Source organism: Tamandua tetradactyla, chromosome 13 (genome assembly GCF_023851605.1).
Source record: "Tamandua tetradactyla isolate mTamTet1 chromosome 13, mTamTet1.pri, whole genome shotgun sequence".
Taxonomy (NCBI): Eukaryota; Metazoa; Chordata; class Mammalia; order Pilosa; family Myrmecophagidae; genus Tamandua; species Tamandua tetradactyla.
The window spans coordinates 34,231,769-34,254,843 of NC_135339.1; the positions used below are offsets into that span (position 1 = coordinate 34,231,769).

Genomic DNA, 23,075 nt, shown 5'->3' on the forward strand with positions numbered 1-23,075 from the left:
ATTGGAGAATTTCTTTTCACAATATAGAAATAATTTGCAGGACTCTTTTAAGTTCTTCAGTCATTGCACAGCAGGTACCCTACTTGATTAAATCATAATTATTGGCTGGATTTTACAGGAAGTTTATTTTGCTAATTATATAAACTATTTAAATCCCTTATTGGATAGGTGCATTTTTAATACCTTTTACTATGAAAATTTTCAAATGTATCAAAAAGTATGATAGTATAATGGGCACTTATCTTTCCAAGCCCTGTATTTAGCATTTATTACTATTTTGCCATATTTTCTTCATCTGCTTGCTAAATTTTTAAAGTAAATGACAGAAATCTTTTATTTATCTCTAAATAGTATTCAGGTCTAAAAAACTTCACATTTTTCCTACTTTACTATAATACCTTTATTGTACATAGCAAAATTAGTAATAACCCTTTATCATCAATTCATACAGTAGTCAAATGACTCCAACTATCCCCAAAATACCTTTTGCCCTTGGTTTGTTCAAACCAAGATCCAGTCAAAGTCCACACCTTGCAAGTGATTATTATGTCTCTTAATTTGCTTTTAATCTTGATCCATCCTGACTCTTCTATTTTTTTCCCCTAGATTTACTTGTGGAAGAGATTGAGCCAGCTTTCCGCCCTGCCATCCTATTTTTTCTAATCACCAAGTACATTGTCTTGTAAGATCACCGCAGAGACTGCCTTCAGGGAACACACTCAGTTTCAATAAACCTTAAAGTAAGTAAAGTAAGAAATAGCAAATTATGATATTGTAACCATGCATACTGTGGTAGATTAAATTATATACTGCAGGAAAGGACACATTCTTAATCTACATTCCTGTGGGTGTGAACCCATTTATAAATAGGAGCTTTGGGAAATGGGTTCTTTTTGCTTGAGATGTGTCCAAATGAGTAAGGATGGGCCCTAATCCATATTACTGGAGTCATTTATAAGTAGAAGAAATTCAGACACAGTGAGTAGGAGAAAGTCACAGGAAGAAGCTGAAAGTCAGTGGAGACAGAAGAGCAGACACAGGAAGAGAGGTCATCATGTAACAGAGCAAAGATGCAAGCCGAGTGTGCTGGTTTGAAAGGATGTATGTCCCCTAGAAAAGCCATATTTTAATCTAAATCCCATTTCATAAAGGCAGAGTAATCCCTATTCAATACTATGTTTGAAACTGTAATCAGATCATCTCCCTGGAGATGTGATTTAATCAAGAGTGGTTGTTAAACTGGATTAGGTGACGACATGTCTCCACCCATTTGGGTGGGTCTTGATAAGTTTCTGGAGTCCTATAAAAGAGGAAACATTTTGGAGAATGAGAGAGAAATTTCTGAGAGAGCAGAGAATGACATAGCCATAAGAAGCAGAGTCCACCAGCCAGTGACCTTAGGAGATGAAGAGGGAAAATGCCTCCTGGGGAGCTTCATGAAACAGGAAGCCAGGAGAGAAAGCTAGCAGATGATGCTGTGTTCGCCATGTCCCTTTCAAGATGAGAGAGAGACCCTGAACTTAATCGGCCTTCTGGGGCCAAGGTATCTTTCCCTGGATGGATGCCTTTGATTGGACATTTCTATAGACTTGTTTTAATTGGGACATTTTCTCAGCCTCAGAACGGTAAACTAGCAACTTATTAAATTCCCCTTTTTAAAAAGCCATTCATTTCTGGTATATTGCATTCCAGCAGCTAGCAAGCTGGAACCCCAAGGAACCTCAAGGAGTACAGCAAGCCATCATCCAGAATGCTGGTCTCCAGGGAGAAAGCAATGTCTTGCCAATGCCTTGAATTTGGACTTCTAGCTTTCAAAACCCTGAGCCAGAAATTTCTTGTTACTTAAGCCAACCCATTGCAGGGTATATGTAGTAGCAGTCTGACAAACTAAGATAAATACTGTGTCATCTGTTTTGGTTGGTACTCCTTTCATTGCAAGTCGCAGAAACCAATCTTGACTAGATTAAATCAAAAGGAGAACTTAATAGAAGTTTACTAGTCACAAACTGTGTTTGCCTAAGTTAGGCGTCTCTAAAAGAAATCTAGATGTGAGGGAACAATACAGGCCTGGCAGAGCAGATTTATAGCGGAGGCTCAAGGCATCCCTCCGCTGCATATATTGTCACATGACTTCCAATCTCAGGTTTGCTTCACTGTTCGATGTGGTAACTGGAGCTCCACCTATCATATAGTGGACTGGAAGGAGGAAAAAATATTCTTCCTAGATGACAAAACTTCCTTTAAGAATTCTTTCTAGAGGTCTCAGAAACATTTCTACTCACTTCTCTTTGACCATATGTTAGTCTTATGATCACACCTAACTGCAAGAAAGTCAAGAAAATGTGGGCAGTTATATGATAAAATAAAAGTTGAGATTTCTATCAGTAAGCAGGGAAGGAAGAGAGTTTAGAAGTGGGCAGCTAGCAGTTTGCTACAAATGGGCATCTCAAGAACTTTTAGAAAGCCACTAGAGAAATACATTTAATCAGAGTGTTGGCAAGATATTTTCCCTATTGATTTATTTGTTTAAATGTATCACTAAAATTTAAATATGTATAGTTTATATCTAAGTTTGTTCATGGAATGGTTTGCTTTGTATAATAATCTATTTTCATTGACAATATACCTTGGGTTTCTGGGATTGTCCCAGAGGTATGCTAGAGTCAGTTTATGCCAGCTCACAAGAGCCAAAATTCCAGGAATTTTGTGAGCTGGTTTTTAAACATAGACGTTATTAAAAAATTAAATTATATAAACTTACAATTAAATGAATTGTATTAAAAAAACAAAAGTAATATATACCAAAACTCATCACTACCTTATTATTTTACTGTAGTTTACCATTATCTCTGCTCTCGAGGTTATTTCTGCCTATTGTACTTGTATGGTAGCAATATTATATAATGCTGTGCAATTATACATTTCTTCCCAATTCCACACTCAGTGATGTCTCAATGCTTGTATTTACACCACCTTGACCATGAGGGGAGTATTTACACCACAGAAATCAGTAAACACCACAAACCTTTTTAACAGAAGACAGCTGGTTGTTAACTCTTTACCAGCAATATTAGACTGTCCAACTCTAAACGTTCTGTCTTATACTCCTATAGGCAGCATGTTTTATTAGTAAAGTACCCAGACTTTTTTTGTAAAAGCAGTTTTATTGAGATAAATTCACTTACCATTCAAGCTATCTAAAGCGTACAGTGTCTCCTAGTATATTCACAGAGTTGTGCTTTTATCACCACAATCAATTCTAGAATATTTTACCCACAAGAGAGTTCACTATGTTATACAGTCCTATATTTCATCCTCTGGCTTTCCTTCTAGTGTTATGCCCAACACTAAGCTTTTCCTTTCAACCATAATTGCACTCACACAGCATCGTTGTTAATTACATTCACTATGATGTGCCACCATTACCTCTATCTATTTCCAAACATTTACAATCAACCTATTACAAATTCTTGTGCCAAGACTTTTGATTAGTCATATTTTATAACTTTAAAACCATAGGAATATCATTACCTTAATCATACCATATTAAACCAAATTTAGCCTTTCTTGTGAAAAGTCAGAAGATACTTTAAAATCTTTGCACACCCAAGAGTCTTATGAACACAAAATCTTATTATACTGTAAATCATCCTGATAATCAAGTTAATAGAATGTTTCATAACAGAGTTCACTGTCTATTCCAATGTGGTTGATAATAACAGCACTCCCCTGAAATTCTTCTTCTGTTTATGACAATGTTCAAATCTCCTTTATTCGAAACAAAACAAAACAAAACTCCTTTCCCTCTGTTCGCATCTCAAGCTACCCTCCTACCTCTTCCTTAACTTTTATCATCAGAGTGCTTTGAAGGATCAGTGTCTGCTCAGGGACTATTTCCATTGCCAGCTGTGCTGGTTTGAAAGGATGGATGTACCCTTGAAAAGCCATGTTTTAATCAAAATCTCATTTCCTAAAGGGAGAATAATCCCTATTCAATACTGTATGTAATTAGATCATCTCCCTGGAGATGTAACCCAATCAAGAGTGATTGTTAAACTGGATTAGGGGAGATGCATCTCCACCTACTTGGGTGGGTCTTGATTGGTTTACTGGAGTTCTATAAAAGAGGAAACATTTTGGAGAATGAACGATTTAGAGAAGAACAGAGCAGAGTGACTTAGCTACAAGAAGCAGAGTCCATCAGCCAGCAACCTTTGGAGATGAAGAAGGAAAATGTCTCCCGAGGAGCTTCATGATACAGGAAGCCAAGAGAGAAAGCTAGCAGATGACGCCATGTTCGCCATGTGCCCCTCCAGCTGAGAGAGAAACCCTGACTGTGTTCGCCATGTGCCTTCTCACTTGAGAACTTCATCGGCCTTCTTGGGCCAAGGTATTGCTCCCTGGATGCCTTTGATTGGATATTTATATAGACTTGTTTTAATTGGGGCATTTTCTCAGCCTTAGAACTGTAAACTAGCAACTTATTTAATTCCCCTTTTTTAAAAGCCATTCCGTTTCTGGTATATTGCATTCCGGCAGCTAGTAAAGTAGAACACCAGCTTACACACCTCTCCTTTTCTAATAACCTCAGTGCACAGAATCGAATGAATTCTAATCCTTGTTTATGACAAATGTGGCCATCAGAGGTCCATACATGGCACTTCTAATTTATTTGTGATTCATTTAACTTACAATTAATCAACAGCCACAAACCCATTACTACTCTAAAATAAAGCTACTATAAACATTCTTGTACATGTTTTTTGGAGCACATACACATGCATTTTTGCTGTGCTATATATCTAGGACAAGAATTGTTGGATCATGTGTTACGCATATTCAGCATTAATGGATATTGCCAAAGGGTTTTCCAAAATGTTTTAACTCATTTACACTACCACCAGCAGTGAATAAAAATTCCATCTGCTTTAAGTTGTTGCCAATACTTGGATTTTTTTTGGTCTTTTTCATTTTGGCCAATCTAAAAGTTGTCTTACCTTTTAGCTCCTTAAAGAATGATTTCTGCTCCTATTACTTTAAATTAGTAAAATATATGCTCCTGAAGATGCCACTATTAACCTACTTGTCCCCAAGTCTAATGACTTTTCTTCAATTCTTATCCTTCATCTCTTAGTCACATTAACACTACTGACCAACACTTTCTCCTTGAAGCTCTATTCCTTTCACTTCCAGAATACTGCAGTATCCTAGTAGGCAAGTCTTTATCCATAATTTCAAAATCCAATACACCCCAAAAGCTGAAAGTTTTAATATTTACTCATTTGGTGGCACAAACTTTCCTGTACTGTCATGAGGGTATTCATAGTCCTTGTTTAACTCACTCACTGTGAGTATTCCATGATCCATTTGAGAATTATCAATGCGTTTGATTATGAGTTACTGCCCCAGTCCCTGTTCTGTAATATAAAACATAGGTACCATATTACCTTTCTCATATCTATAAAATTCTGAAATTTAAAATAAGTCTGAGCTTTAGAGCTTTGGGTAAAATTTGTGGATTGTGATAGAAAAAGCACAGCCCTTAGAGTCAGACAAAATTGGATGTGAAATTTCACTTAAATGCTAGACTGCTGTTGTTTTTTAATTTCTGAAATGGATCAAAATAGCTAGCTGATAAGGCTGTGAATATCTTTACTTGTATGACTCACAAGTCTAACTCAATATATTGAAAACTGAGCTCACCACTTGCCCTCCTCCTGACCAGCTGTTTCTGTTCCCTATCTCAAGGCTTGCCACCGACTTCCACCCACTTGTTCAACCCAGAAACCTTGGCATCATCCATGGTTTATTCCTCATTTCCCAGATATCCCATCCATTTTCAAGTCCTGTCAATTCTACTTGCTAAGGATTTCTTAATTCCATATACTTCCCTCCATTCCCACTACCATCTTGTATATTTCACTGTAATTTGCCTTCTGATCTCCTGTGGTCTTCACACCACAGCCAAACTTATGAAGCAAAAGTGATAACATCCCTCTCCTGCTTACAGCCTTCCACTGGCCCTCTAAGATCTAGAGACAGAATCCCAACTTTATTGAGACTTCAAGGCCTTTCAAGGGTCTCTGCTCACCTCACTAGACTCATCTGGAAACTACTTTTCATTTCTTATCATGGCATACTCTCTCTTGCACTCTAGCTTTGACCAGACTGTACCAACAGCCTGAAACACTCTTTACCTGACTAATTCTATTTAAACTTCAGATCTTACCCTGGATGAGACTTTTTTCTGGAAACCTAATCCTCAAATTTGAGGAGTGCCCTTCCTCTGTTTTCTCATATTGCACTATAATTTTTCCATTAGAACCTTCATCCCAAGTTATTATAAATATCCACATTGTCCTCTATACCTCCTGTTAGACTAGAAGCTATCCCGAGAGGAGGGATTTGTTTTTCTTGTTCACCATTTTACGAGCATAAATAAAATGAGCATAGTAGCAAGCACATTGCTGGTACTCGAGAAATAGTTTTGAGTGAATAAATAAAGTAGCATATGTGAATGTCCTAGCCTGGTTCTGAGTAGATACTAACATTCAATAAGTATGAGTTAAATCTTTTCCTTTCTCCTGGTTCTGACTGCTTCTTCCAATCACAGTCTCCTTTTCCTATTTGGTAAGTATAATTGCAGCTTGGTTCTATTATGTCCTCCTGGGGTTTAGACATGTCCAAACGTGTTTGAAGATCTTATAAGACAGACCCACCAGCCATTTCTGTGTCTGAGGGACTGGGAAGTCTCCTGAGAAGCCAGATATGACATGTTTGATTTAGGAGTAATGAGCCTTGGTGGCTGGGAGGGACAGTGATATGAAGTGATATGAAGTGATAGAAAAGCCCACTGGCCTTGTTCCATTCTAATAGAAGCTGGTTCCCAAAGAGAGCTAGGCATTCACTCCCACCTCTCCAGCAAAAGTTGCAGCTTCGACACCACCCTTGGGACAGGACCTAGCTGAAATAGCATATTGCCCAGCAGAGGTGTCAGGAGGTAGGAGTGGCAACAGGGCTCAGAAGGGAACAGTAGAGGGGAAATAGTCATTCTCAGGAATTCCCAGAAACACTAGAAGGAAATTTTGAAGAGAGACGTGGGACCTGTTTTGCTGCAAAGAGCTACTGTGGTCAGTCACATTGGCATTGTCCAAGATTAGGCTCATAGACTTCTGCACCCCAAACCCCTCCAGTTTCAAACCTTGATCATCACCTTTTCTGAGATTCTACTTAAAATTACACCTTTATCCCCAATCTATTTCCTGACCTACATTCCCCACTGAATATTCCACCAGAACTTCATACTCAGCATAGTTGATCAATTCTAGCTTCTGCCTATTTCAGTTCATGCCTCTGCCATTGTCCCATCTTTGACTCTCCTTTTTCCTCACAACTAAAATCCAAAAATTTACCAATTTTAAAGGGCCTACCTCTGTAGTTTTTCACAAGGATATTTCTCTTTTTTTTCATGACTCCTTACCCATTTCATTAGTTTCCAAATTTTTCTCGACATTCCAAGTAACCACCTACATTTTTGCTGTTAATTGATAATTACAACATCGATGATGATGATGATCCAGCTGGAGCTGCAGTTAAACACCCTACCCCGTGTCAGTAAAACCAGCATTGCTTTAGTCATGGCTGGACTCCCAGCAGAACCACTGAAGAATTCACACATTTTGGAATATATAGACAGTAGGAAAATATGTAGTAACAAAAGTGAATAAGTGAATAGCAGCTGTACACACTAGCCTGGATGAATCTCAAATACATTGAGTGAAGAAAGTCACAGAAGAACATATGTGGTATAGTTCCACTTATTGACCAGGCCATAAACACGACCAAGAAATGTGTTGTTTAGGGCACATATTCGGTACAGCAGAGAGGAGACAAGGGGATGATAAACTCAAAGTTCAGTGGAGTGGTTGTCTTTCAGGGTGGGAAGGAGCGAGGCAGGATGGGGAGCTGGACTCGAGGCCCATGCAGCATGGGGGGTTGTTCTGCATCTAAGCAATGCGGTTATCTCACACTCCTGGTCAGCCCTGCGGCAGTTGTGATGAAATTGTTATTGCTTTAGAAGTACTTTAGCCAATTTCTTTCACCTATTTTCCTTTTTAATGCGCGCCCAACAGTGACCTAACAAAAACCTTTCTAATTCTGAGAAATTGACCTCTTTCACTACATATGAGATAAAAATGCTAAGTGGTAAACATAAAGTAATTAAATAAATAAATAAAGACAATTTAAAAAAAAGACCATTTGCCAGCATTGTTGGCATGTAAGCAGATGGCTTTCTTTCCTGTACTTACTGGTTTGAGGTCATTTGTGCGAGCACAAATCCTTTTTCATTTTCAACTGCCTTTAACTTGAAACAAAAACTAGCCATAGACGTAGTTGTTTAAGACCAAGCATGATGCTGAGCAGATGGCACACATCATCTTGATTCAAGTGCAAAATCCTTGGCCCTAGATGCAGTCTTTTTTTTTTTTTTTTGTATGCTGTGTGGTGGGGACGGGGACATTTCATTCTTTTTTCCATGCGAGTATCCTGTTATTGCAGCACCATTTGTTGAATTTTTGTTTGTTTGTTTGTTTTGCTTATTTATTTTGCTTTAGGGGCAGTGCATGGACCGGGAAGCAAACCCAGATCTCCTGCATGGCAGGTGAGAACTCTAGCACTGAACCACCCTTGCACCCCTAGATGCAGTCTGTTACCTCTGTGATCCCCCCTAGTGTCTCTCCCAATTCTCTATGTGCAGTAAGGAATTTTACATTCATAAGCAAATGAATTTGAATATAACTGAATGACACTAAACAGTCATATGAAAGCTAAAATGTGTTTTTAATGGTCTACACTGTACTTTAATGTTACAGTATCTCAAACCAGGGTGTATCTACTCCCAGAGGTAACTTATGGTGTGCCAAGGAGTTCCAGAAGTCGGGACTGCTGCGAAGTCCACGTTCCCACATTGTCAATTTTAATATGAATGAATAATTGAAACATTATTGCATTTGGGCCTCACATACTTTCAAAAAAACTAAGTTGGATCAGTGGTAGAATGCTTGCACGCCATGAGGGAAACCTGGGTTCAATTCCTGGCCCATGTACCCCCCCCCCCCAAAAAAAAAGCACTAAGTGATTAGCTCCAACTTCTTATACAGAAAACACAATAAAATGAACATTGCAATATCAAACTCCAAGGTGTTCTCTAAATACTAAGAAACAATCGAATGGGTTTGGTTTTGTAACTAGCAGAATTAGTGACTTTGGTTTTCTTCTGTGTTGTTTTGTTTATTTATTTTTCATTTTGTAATAGTTAAAGGAGATCTGTTGTTAGTGACAAGCAATAATCAAAGCATCCTCAAGACAGGACTAGATAGGGCCCGGACATGAAGGGCAAGGTTAGACATCTGGGAAAGATCTGAAGCACAGATATTATCTCCAAGTGAACTTACCATACCTCCCAGAGATACAGACAAAACAAACAGCAGAAGTCATTTATCACACAACTTGCAATGCCCCCTCTCCAGGATGCCATGTTTAGGGTACATTATGAATGCATTGGTTTTGTAATGCTCACAATTCTCTTGCGAATGGCATGATTCAGCTTGTCAGGTGTAATTATTTAAACTGTGCTCCAAGTTTCCTAGGCCAGTTTTAGCACGTCTTTATCATTTAATTTACCAATACCATGGAAATGGCCCAGGCCTCTCTCACCCTTCAGGAGTCCTTTGGAACTACTGATTGTCTCATTTTCTTCTATACCGAATGATAATGGCAATTTTAAGCACTTTATCAAACTTCTTTGGGCTCTCCGTTCCGATTCCTCACCAGCCTTGCCTTGAGTGAGAAATAGGGTCAAAGTAATATTCACACATGAAAAGGTGCTCTATGTCACTAGCCACCAGGGAAATACAAATCAAAACCACAATGAGGGTGCACGGGTGTTCAGTGGTAGCATGCTCGCCTTTTATGCGAGAGACCCAGGTTCGATTCCCAGACCATGCACTCCAAAAACAAACAAACAAACAAAACCCCACAACGAGATGCCACTTCATACCCACTGGAATGGCTGTTTTTGAAAAATGGAAAATTACAAGTGTTGGAGAGGATGTGGAGAGATAGGAACACTTGTTCATTGTTGGTGGGAGCGTAAAATGATGCAGCTGCTGTGGAAGACAGTGTAGTGGTTCCTCAGGAAGTTAATTATAGGAAGATACCTCAAAGAATTGAAAGCAGAGACTTGAACACTGATGTTTATAGTGGATGATTCACAATTGCCAAAAGATGGAAGCAACCTGTGTCCATCAACCCATGAATGGATAAACAAAATGTGGTGTGTGTGTATACACACACACACACACACACACACACACACAATGGAATATTATTCAACCATAAAAAGGAATGATTTCTGTTACACATGACAAAGTGGATGAACCTTGAAGACATCATGGTGTGCGAAGTAAGCCAGACCCAAAAGGGCAAATATTGTATGATCTCACTTCTATAACTAAGTAGAATATGTAAATTTAAAAAAGCCAAAAACAAGAATACAGTTTAGTAGGTACTGGGAGGAGGGTAGGAAATGGGAAATTAATGCTTAATTGCTACGAGTTTCTGTTTAGGGTGATAGAAAAGTTTTGGCAATAGATGGTTGTGACAGAAGCACAACTTTTTGAATGTAATAAGCACAACTGAATAGTATATTTGAAAGTGGATACAGTAGGACATTTTAAGTTGTGTCTAAGTTACCAACCCCACCCCAAACTAACTCATAGAATTGTACAACACAGAGTGAACCTTAGGGTAAACTATGGACTATAAGTAGTAGTATAATTATAAAGTTGCTTCATCAACTCTAACCAAGGCACCACACTAATGCAAAATGTTCATAATGGGGAAAACTGTGTATGGGGGGGCGTATATGGGATCTCTGTACTTTCTGCATTATTTTTCTGTTAACCTTCAACTGTTTTAATTAAAAAATATATATTCATAAAGCAGCATGTCTCTAAACCCCACCTCTGAGAAACTCCAGCTCTACCAAGTTCTTCCCAAATAATTCCAGGAGTCCCCACTGGCTTAAATCTGCTCTTTGCATTGAGTCTTTTCATTGTCTTTTGTTGGGGCTAAGACCCTGGAAAGAGAATGAGAGATAGTCCGATGGCTATTATTGATTGAGGGCTTGCCCTGTGTCAGAAGCTGGATAGGCAAAAGGGGAAAGCACCCTGGGATGGGGCAAAGCACCTTCCCCTATCCTTGTAGAGACTCGGGAAGGAGAGACTGAAAATACACTGATCTCTGTTTAAAACTTGGCCTTAAGATCTTTGAAACCTTGAGGAGAAGATAGGAAAGCCAGAAACTTGCAATTTCAAAGTTTTGAGTGATTCTCCACTTTGGAACTGTAGAGAACTGAATTTGTGGCCAACTACTCTTAACCAGGAATATGCCTTCCAAGAGCATGTTAGTCCTAAAATGGGATAAAGACCCTTTGTTGAAGTAGAGAAGTTTTGAGAAATTTCAACTCCAGTGGCTGCAGAACTGCTATGGGCTAAGAATATTTTTAAAGCATTTTCTGTTGGGGAGGGTGAATTGCACCTGGGAAAAGATTAACTGCATTTTGGCTGAGATGCTAGGAGGACACTGGGTCAGCGGTCTAAATCCTACTCTTTCCTGATACATTCTCCTGTTTCCTCTCCAAAGTGACGGTTTCTCCCTTTCACCCCCTGAAGACACCCTCACATCACACCACCCCCTCACTCTTACTTCAATGACCTTGCTTCAAACTTCACGGTGAAAATAGAAAAGAATAGAGTTAAGTATTTGGAAATTGCTTTCTCTTTCTTTAGCCATATCTGCCAGAATGCCTTCAGCTGTACATTTTTCACTTTCCCTTCCTTTCCTGTGTCTGCCAATCTTAAACTATTAACGCATAACCTTTACCTAATCTCCATTGAAAGACCCACTTTAAACCAGACTCCAGAGCCTAAGGTATATTCTGTCACTTCCCCACTCCAAGGTGCTAAGACTGTCAAGCCTCTCCCATATCAGGGTAAGAATAAACCCAGCTTCGTCTTGTCCCCAGCCAACCCTTCCTTGGGAGACCCAGGTCTTCTCTCCTCACACTTCAGGGACTGGCTTCCTTCAAGTAGCTCTTATCTTCCTCATCGTGCTCTTGCTCTCTCTTAGGTTATTCCTATCAGAATGCAAACTACTCTGATAGAGCCCAGCCTAAAATGTTCCCAGCCATTTCACTGCTTCCCATTATGGCCACATTTCTTTAAAACATGTTATGTTTTAAATAGGTAATACATTCACATACTTTCAAAATTCCAAAGACTGGTTCCCTTCACTGGAGCATCTTGTGTATACTTTGAGAGTGATGCATAAAAGCACATAGCAATAGTACCGCTTTCATTAAGACATATTCTGGGGATCTTCCTGTAGCAGTACATAAAGCTCATGGTCAGACTTTTGGAAGTTTTGAGTTTAGTTATCGTCTCAACTTCCTAGACTCCTGTTCTGTCCTTAATCTTTTATGCTATGGATTTTGTCCTTTCCAATGAAATTAAAATCCTCAAGGCTGCCAATGATCTATTTCCAATGGTGGCTTATCAGTCCTCATCTTATTATACTTCTTGGCAGCTTTTGACACAATGAATACTCCCTCCCTCTTTTTTTAATGCAACTTTATTGAAATATATTCACGTACCATATAATCATCCAAAGTGTACAATCAGTGGTTCACAGTATCATCATATAGCTGTGCAGTCATCATCACAATTAATTTTTGATGTTTTCATTACTCCATAAATAAAAATAAGAATAAAAATGAAAGTAAAAAAGAACACCCAAAACCCCATACCCCTTTTCTCCCCCTGTTGTTTATTTATTTTCTGTCTTTATTTTCTTACTTATTTTTTCATATATGGATAAAGGGAGTGGCAGTCACAGGGTTTCACAATCACACTGTAAGAGTTATATAGTTATACAATCATCTTCAAGAATCAAGGCTACTGGATCACAGTTCAACAGTTTAAAATATTTCCTTCTAGCTATCCTAATACACTAAAAAACTATAAAGGGATATCTATAGAATGCCCAAGCATAACCTCCAGAATGACCTCCTGACTGTATTTGAAATCTCTCAGCTACTGAAATTTTACCTTGTCTTATTTCTCTCTGTCCACTTTAGGTCAAGAAGGCTTTCTCAATCCCATGATGCCGGATCCTGGCTCATCCCCCAAAGGTCATGTCCCACACTGCCAGAGAGATTTACACTCCTGGGAGTTGTGTCTCATGTAGCAGGGAGGGCAGTGAGGCAAACAATTTCTGAAGCCCCTATTTCTCTCCATCTCTGCTGCTAATATCCTAGGCCCAGCCACCACATCCATCTCCTGGACAACTGGAACCCATCTCCCTCTGGTCTCTTTGCCTTTCAGCTCCTGCCCCCTCAGCCCATTCTCCACAGCTATAGCAGCTACCCTAAGTTAAATAATGACCTGCCCTTGCTTAACAACCTTCCTTTGGCCCCATCCCACTTAAAGTAAAATCCCTGTCTTTACTCAGGCCTGTAAAGCTCTGTGGGCTTTGACCTCTGTCCACCTTTCCAAAGCCATTTTTCTTTCACCACACTCCTTACTAAATACATTCCAGTTTCACCGGTCTTTCTGCTTAACTCTCCAAGCTTGTTATATCACTGAAGGGACTTTGGACCACATGTGCCTCCTGCTTGGAATACTTTCCCATGACTCACTCCTTTTTGTCATTTATTTATTAGCTTAAAGAATAACTCCTTAGGGAGAGCTTCCTAATGTCTAGATGAAGTTTTGGACATACGTAGGACATTTTTGTTTGTTACAGTGAGTGGAGGTGCTACTGACATTCAGTGGTAGGGTGGGAGGGGATGACAGAGATGGTAGATGTCTTGCAATACGCAGGAGAGTTCTTGCTAATGAAGAATCACTCTATACACTGAAAAGCTTTGAATGTCCCACTGGACAGTCATGTAGGAGAAAAACCAGTCTGTAGTTATCTGCTCCCAGACCCCATTCCACTTTATTTAGAAACACTAAACACATTTTGCCTGGTTTTGATAGCCACTGGAATTTCTGGGAGTGTATTTATCATGTAAATTGACAAAAAATTGTCCTTTGTTTTGTTTGTAACATTACGCAGAGTTCTTCTCCGTCTAGGTGAGTCATGGCACCAAGGGCAGTGCCACTGGTGGTGTCTGAGTTGCTTGTAGCTCTCCTATAATCAGTGGGCATTTGTGGTTATTCTGTTGGTGACTCAGTGTATGTATGCAAACATCTGACAGCTTCATTATGTCTTTGAGTATAATCATGCCCATTCATTTACATATGAAATGTGTATTTTATTATAAATTATGTCCTCTTAAGTCTCCTCCTTAAATATATCTATATATATATGTTTAGATATCCTGAAATAGTATATCCTATAGAAGACTACTTTTTCTTAACTGACACAAAAATCCTGTCTGCTCACCAACCTTGGACCCATTGCCCACCTAGAGGGGAGGCTTTCCATTTGCATGAAATGTTTGCATGAGCTAGTGAGTCCTTGCCTTAATTTCTCTTGTCAGTTTTCCTTTCTGCATGGATTTCTGTGATGATGCCTCTACGCACAGCCCAGGCCAATGTGACGGTGAGGACACCAGCTCACGCAGAGAGAGCTGGTAGAGGGAGTGCTTCCTGCATGGACAGCAGAGGCAGACTGCCTGTGTCAAATGCTAGCGCTGCCACTTACCAGCTGTCTGACCTTAGGCAAGAAATTTAACCTTCCTGTGCCTTAGTTTTCCCACTTGAAAATAAAGATGGTAATAATAGTATTTCCCTATTAGGATTGTGAGACTTGCATATGAATTAACATATGTAAAGAGTGATATCTGACATATAATAAACCTTTTATAGGGTTAGCTAGTGAGACCTTCCTTCTCACAGTTTCTTACTTTTGAAGTTTTTATAAGAAGTAGTGCTGTCAGTGTGATCTGCCCCACAGTGACTGGCCTCTGATTTCAAGGGCAATGCACCCAGTGTCCTTGCCTGCCAAGGCACAACTACCAACACAGCCGACACCAGCCCAACCAAAGGCTCTGCCACAGCCGGGGCTGCAGGTGCCTGTGACAAGGGTGCCATCTCTGGTTGCTTCCCCAGCCCTGTTGTCCATCTCTGTCAAAGAAATTGTACCAATGCTGTTAGAGCCTCGTCTGTTTCCCTCAGTGCTCCCTGGAGGTTTGGGCAAATCATGCTGATCAGGGAGACCATTGCCCAGGTAGAGGTGGGATTACAAAGCTTTGGGAATGCTTAAAAGAAGTAACAAATGATCCGGCTGGACTGGAGTGTAGGTTTTATTTATGGCTATACTGGAAGGAAAGAAAAATCAACGATGGTTTTATTAATGGCTAATAGCAGAAATGATTAAGGATAAAAACAAGGAACATTACAGCAAAGTACACCAATTAATTAGACAGTATTTGTTGTTTATCAGCTGGGTGCTAGCATGGTACTCTCGGCAGGCTTACCTTTATTTTTCATGACATGGGATGTATAGAAAATGATAATATGGTATGGGCTTTGGGGCGCACTGCCCTGGGCCCTGCCTGTATGTCCTAGGGGCTGGTGGAGATCAAGAGTTCTGTACACTTGTTTTGAACTTCCCTCTTGGGAAGTTCTTCAAAGAGATAAGTGAGGACCAGATAACTGAGAAATGTTTGATGGGGGAGGTGAAGTTAGAACTTGGCTTTGAAGGCTGTGCAGGGTGGAGGGAAGATGCTGATGGGAAAAGACATTCTAGGAGGGGGAATGACATGAGCCAGCCTAGAGGTGAGGGTGAATACAAAGTCTGTGGGGCTTTGAGGAGGTGGTAGAGACAGTGACAGATTGCAGCAGAGGGTTCATGTTACAATGTAGTGGGAATTTTTGCAGTTTTTTGCAGACCAGACCAAGACTAGAGAACATCTAGAAAACTACCATATTCAGGCTCAGGGAGGAAGGCTGTAAATATTTTTTAAATGGGTAGTATGTTGGGTAGGGTGAGGAAACAGATACTTCTGTACGTTGCTGCTGGAGTGAGTGTAAGTGGTATAACCTCTTTTGGGGGAAATTTGGCAATATCAACCTAAACTACAAATGCACATGTCCTTTGATCCAAAATTCCATTTCAAGGAATTTCTGCTACAGACATACTTGCACATTGGCGCAATGGTATGTACAAGGCTATTCACTGCACCATTTTTGTAATAGCAAAGGTTGTAAATGAGATTTGGAAACAACTTGAATGTTGATGAATAGGGAGCTCAATAAATAATAAATTATGGCGCATCCACACAATGGAATACTTGGCAGCTTCAAAAGAAAGAATGAGAGCATTCTATGTACTTTTATGTTCTCAAAGATAAATTAAGTGGAACAAGAAAGATTCAGAATTCACACAGGTGCAAATAATGGGGAAAGAAGTGTGTGTGTGTGCATGTGTTTTTTAATGTATAAAAGAAAGGATAAATATAAAGCTGATGAGCATTGCTTGCTTTTTGGTTAGTAAACTGCTAAGGGTCAGAAGTGGGAGGAAAACTTGTTATAATGTGTCTTAATATGCTTGTAAATTTTTGAATTTGTGTGGCACTATTATGTATTAAAAAATAAATTGAGAAAATCCTTTGGACTACTTAAAAGAGCAAAATTTGTTTAAGAGAATTTATAATTACCCATTCCTAAAGTTCACAACAGCCTTGAACTTAGATGTTCTAGGCATGCGAGGTACTTCTTAAGACAGAAAAACAAAGCTTCACATCAGTTTATTTCCTTTGAACCAGGGGTTTGTTCCTACCACCTTCTGGATTCTTGTTATCATAGCAAATATTCCAACAACGATCACTTGGTTCCCCTTTAATTCAAGATCTCTTGACATCATGCAGACTTCATTAAACATGTGTATTAGTTAGGGTTTTCTAGAGAAACAGAATCAACAGGGAACACTCGCAAATATAAAATTTATAAAAGTGTCTCACGTGACCGTGGGAACACAGAGTCCAAAATCCGCAGAGCAGGCTGTGACGCCGACGACTCTGATGGAGGAGAGGCTCCACAGGAGAGGCTCGCCAGCTGAAGCAGGAAGAGAGCATGTCTCTTCTGAATCCCCCTAAAAGGCTTCCAGTGATTAGCTTAAGCATCACTCAATGCAGAAGACACTCCCTTTGGCTGATTACAAATGGAATCCGCTGTGGATGCAGCTGACATGCTCATGATTTAATTCTATGAAATGTCCTCATGGCAACAGACAGGCCAGCACTTGCCCAACCAGACAAACCGGTACCACCGCTTGGCCAAGTTGACACATGAACCTGACCATGACAACGTGCAGAGACATTTGATGGTGCCTGTTTTTCACGTGGACTTAAATGAATTGTACCAGTCAAGTCCTGGGCTGAAATACGTTATGTATGAAATCATAATGGATCGCAGTGTTTAATTCTGCCCATTCCATGGAGGTGCTCAGCAAAGATCGAGCATCACACCTTCCCCATGTGCACTGACAAATGCTCCCGAGGGTGTCCTTCTGACCATGATGGAACTAACAAGTCTGTTCATTGTTTTCCTCCCTGAAAAAGAAAGAGAAAATTGCCAAACACACATTTTCCCCAGGCTCCAGTCTATACCCAACCACACCCTGTCTGGACATAGAAACACAACCTCATATTCCAGTTTGTCATTGGTAAGTACTTCCAGACACTGGTGAGAGACTCCTTCCTGTCCCCGGCAACCCACTCCAACAAAAGAGATGCAGCATTTTATACTACATTTTTCAAAGGAGTATTATGATGCATGGTCAGGTATTTTAAATCAATAACGAGGTCAATAAAGCAGATGCTTTCTGAAGTCATGCCCTTCATCAACATATGATCTAATCCCTCTGTAACAAAGGAAAAGGAAAATTTCTCATCCAAGAGTGTGCTGCGTCCACAGGAGGGCCCGGGTACATTCCATTATGAGGGATTGCTGGACACTGCCCGCATTCTTGTTGTCATAAACATCACTTGAAATATTTAAACTTCTCTCTGGGCCATGGAATTTTGTGTTAAAAATAGTTGGTCTTGTTATGGGCGAAGCTGTATTTTAACAGATTTGTGCATTTGCTACAATTGCCTGTTTCTGCCCACCTAGATAATAAAAATTCAGGTTCCCAAAGGAGAAACAAAGCAATTTCCCCAGCAGCTATCCATTAATTAGAAAGAATAGCAGCTATCCATTAATTAGAAAGAATATTGGCAGGTCATGGAGGCCAAAGTGGGCAGGCTAGGTCATCTCTCTTTCCTACCGAGGCAGACATAGCTGGAACTTTTTTGTGAGTCAAAGAAGAGTTTTCAATGGCTTTAAATTAACTTTTTAAAATTTATATAATCCCTAGATATAAGGAGCCCTAAACAATAGGAAATCAAAGGTATTATAGCAAATTCAGCCAAGATATTTCTTGCTTCTTTGACTGCTACCAACCACATGTAGGTTTTCAATGTTTTCCTTTTTTTTTTAGCATTGAACTCATTCTTGTCTATTAGAGCAGGAGGATCACAAAACATGCTTGTATGAGCTAATTCAGCACACCAAGCCTCATGAAAAATTACTCTGGCATGTCCTGAGAACCGAATTTCTCTGTTTTTGGTAGCAAAGTCCCCATTCCCAACTCCGCTGTCCTCCTCCCACCATATATCCTGCACAAATACTCCTTAAACCCACAGACAGCAAGAGAAACCAGCGGCATTTAGAGCTGCTGTTTTGTTCTCATGTTGTTTCTAAATATGTCCTCTAGGTGTCTTCAGTGACCAGGATTCTTGGAGATTTTCCTGCATGTTGGCCAGTGGGCAGGGTATCCGTTAGGCTTGTAAGAACAGGTTCGACAATCGCTTCTTCAGAGAATTTTGATGATCTAGAATGAAGTATTTTGGATTCCACACCTGTCTTTGTGCAATACGTACTTCTAAGCATTAAGAAAAGTTTTCCATTCATCTTCGATAAAACACTGTGTAAGTGGTTTAAATTTAATTAGTAAAAAAAAAGGAAAACAACTCAGAGGCTAAAGACAGCACATTTGTTGGGGGAAGGGGTAAAAGATAAAATGAGTGAGTATTGAAAAAATATGAATCTAGTATGTATTATGCAAATTAGAGTCAGCACAAGAGACAGAACCCCAAAACCTTCACAGTGGACTTAGACTGTAGGCAGTGAGCCTTGAGCTACAATCTCTGCTTTCTTTTGTTATTGCAGGTTTAGGTTTGGAGAGAATTCTACAGATATATTGAGTGGGAAAATCACTCATTCTCTAAAGGTAAGGGAAAGTGTTTGCGGCATGAGTGTGATAGGGATTTGACACTGATAAATGTGGGTGGGGTCAACGTACATTGGGGGGAGGAGAGAGTTTTCATTGCAGGCCAGGAGATCTATTGATTCTATCTGCAAGGCTTCATGATATTTACCAGAGATACTGATGACCCAGCAGAAGTTAGCAACATCTAAACATATCACTTTCAATGTCTGCAGATTTATATTCAAATAAATAAGTGAAACAATTAATTTTCAGTTGTAAAAAAAGAGATAAAGGTAAAATAGTCCATGAAATCATTTCCATTTATTCCTTTTCCCCCAGAGTTATAGACTGTCAAGGTGTTTCTTTAAAAACTTTTTATTTGAAAATAATTTCAAACATAAAAAAATTTCAAAAATAAAGATAGTACAAGGAGCACCTGCATACCTTTTATCCAGATACATCTATTAACATTTATCCCATTTGCTTTGTTGTTTGGACTTTTTTTCAGTTTGTCTTTTTTCTGAACTATTTGAAGGTAAATTACATCATAGCCTTTTACTCCTAAATTCTTCAATGTGTATTTCCTAAGAATAAACACTATTAGTAAATTTACAAATTTCTAAATTTACCTTAATATAATGCTTTTATCTCAACTAGCATCTCTATCAGTAACCTAATGGTGTACTTTATAGCATTTTCCAGATCCAGGCTAGGATTAGGTATTGTAGTTAGTTGTCAAGTTGCTTTAGCCTTTGGTCTGGAACACATCCCACAACCTTTCCTTGTCTCTTCTGATACTGGCATTTTTAGAGCTCATAGTCACCCTCACCTATAAAAACCAACAACATTCCTCATTTTGCATTTGTCTGAGGTTTTCTTGTGATTAGACTGAGGCCATGTACTCTCGACCAGATAATTGCCTGGTTCATGATGTGAATTCTCAGGACTTCTCATCTGGCTTCCCGTTTCATGAAGCTCCCTGGGAGGCATTTTCCTTCTTCATCTCCAAAGGTGGCTGGCTGGTGGACTCTCTGCTTCTCATGGCTATGTCATTCTGCTCTCTCAGAATCTCCCGCTTTCTCCAAAATGTTTCCTCTTTTATAGGATTCCAGTAAACTAATCAAGACCCACATGGATCCAGCTTAACAACTGCTCTTGATTGAGTCACATCTCCAGGGAGATGATATAATTACAGATTCAAACATTTACGAAATGGGATTTTGATTAAAACATGGCTTTCCTAGAGGACATACATCCTTTCAAACCAGCACACCCATTAAATAATTACTTTCTTTGCTCTCTTTCAACTAATAAGACCATGCAAATAGGCTGCTTCTTGCCAAAACTTCCTCCAAGATTTAACATTCATTGAGGATTCTTTCCTGTTTTGGTTTTAACCTTGAAAATTGCAAAATGATGATTTTACAACTTCATATCTGCCATTTGTCCCTCTGCATTCTACTGGAAGCAAGAGACTTCTCTGTTTCCTTTATCCATGCATCTATCTATCTATATGTTAAAGTATCTATCAATATAGCCATGTAGGTATCCATTGATATATGATCTATATCTATCCATCCACCTATCTATATGTCTTTGGAATGGACACATGAATTCCCATTTTTTTCAGTCATTTATCATTCATGATTGTTGTAGGACATTGGTGCTCAAATTGTCCTGAATTTGGCCAGGGGAAGCCCATTCAAGCTGACTCTTGTGTCCTATTAACCTATTCTCGTCATTTTTTTGAGTACTTTCTTACTTTTGCATGGCATGATATCCCAGAATCTTTTGTATCTATTCTGTCCTGTCCTTGGAATCAGTCATTTATCTGAGAATGCCTAGTTTCTTTTGTGGGGGGCAGTATTAGAGACCAAAATCTAGGTGTTAGTTGTGCTCATTGCTACTGGTCTTTGCTTCTTGACTCTTTCAGCATACAAAGCTAAGAAATACATATATGGGCAAATACATATAAATACATGTGCGCAGATATGCATATATACCTCATATGCATACTTTTTTGGGGGGGAGTGGTACATGGTCTTGGAATTGAACCTAGGTCTCCCAAAGAGTATTCTACCACTGAACCACCCATGCACCCAATACACGTACTTTAAAATCATAAATTCATGCCAATATTTTCCAATTCCAATACATCCCCATGAGATTCTTACTTGTTTTCCCCCCATTTCACCTTTGTATGTCTCTTCTTCCCCAAAGAGAACCATGGCTCCCAACAACATGAACACATTACTCATTTCAAAACACTTTGTCCAGTCTTTCACACAGACAGAAGACAGTTATCTATCTATCTATCTATCTATCTATCTATCTATCTATTTATTTATTTATTTATTTATGTTTTAGGTGAATGGTCTGAGGCTGAAACCCGGGTCTTCCACATGGAAAGCGAGCATTCAACCACTGAACCACCTGTGCACCCAGAAGACAGTTATTTCTGAAAAGTTTGTTACATATACTACAAATAATGCACAGACAATTTTCCATCCAATGTATAAAACAAACAAACAAAAACCTCCAAAATGTTTTTTCTTTCAATGTCAAGGACTTTCTGAATCTGTAGCAGTAGTTCCCATGTGAGCTCATAAAAATCAGAAGAGGTTGAATGGAACAAGCACTTTAAGTTAGAGGTACCAATAAAGTAGATGGCTGCCCTGCATTATTCAACATAGGGTGGGGTTTTAGGTTCCTCTCAGTATATTTGCCCATATGCCAAGAGACAGGAATAAGATAAGAGGAAACTGAGGTGAGAAGGAAGCCAGGAACCCATGGTGGGAGAAAACCAGTACTTGCAGGTGGCGGGTGGTTACAAAATGGAGCCTGTTAGGTCTGGTCTCTGCAAATTAGCTTTAGGACTATACCTAGATATACATGCACCTCAGTCTAAGTTAGAGTTTTTGGTATTGGGTTGTGTAGGAATTTTCTGAAGAGAAAAAAAAAGGCTAATTTGTTCCTGGAAGTGGATTGTAGTAGTTTTACCTTCTTGTACTTTTAAATTGAGAATAGATCACTTTCGGTTCAGAATACTTTGGGAGAAATCTATCTGAGGAATATCTGATGAAAAGTATCCCCAATGCCATTTTAGCCCCTAAGCTTCTGTCACGGTATGAGTGAAAAGATAACTAGATACTTCACTGAGTTGGTTTTGTTAAAGTGTAGATATTTCTGGAGTGACCTTCCCTTCACAGGGTAATATCCTGTCTTGCTGCAGACGTCTATTCCATAACTACTCATATCTTCTGACCTCTCTGTTCTTATATACCTTCTGATTCCCTAGCTACTTTCCATGTTGCCTAGGGACACTAGGAAGAAAGTTGCTATTCTGATTAGACCCGGCTTTGATTAGACTTGGTTGTGAGGCACAAGGTAGATTCCAGAAACTTTCCCTTTAAAGTAGCTCTTCTTTTGATGTTTGTCCCCTTTCTGTGCATATTTCCCCTTTATCCTTCTTTCATCTGAATTCTACTCTTTCCTATTTCTGTTTTTCTAATGCTTCTTTTCCTTCTCGCCTGCTTATTTCTACCTCATGACTGATGGCTAGCAATCCCAGGAGCAGCTCTGGTTTCTTCTTGCATTTCACAGGACCTAAAACTTAACTAGACTGAAGATTCCCCATCCAATACTGCTCAGAAGAAATGTTTTCTCTTGGGTTTTTCAGGACTGGGTTCCTTCTGTCTTCAAGAGGAACATAAAGTACTAGATAAGTATGAGATTCAGGGAGAACTAAAAAC

The 23,075-nt window shown here is 39.3% G+C and overlaps 1 long non-coding RNA gene across 1 annotated transcript; it reads left to right on the forward strand.

The window, feature by feature from the left end:
- Window positions 1–615: 615 nt before the first annotated feature.
- Window positions 616–21,936, forward strand: LOC143653092 (uncharacterized). The gene is made up of 3 exons (XR_013161083.1): window positions 616–740; window positions 19,284–19,344; window positions 21,691–21,936. It is a non-coding gene; the product is annotated as an uncharacterized LOC143653092 (long non-coding RNA).
- Window positions 21,937–23,075: the final 1,139 nt, after the last annotated feature.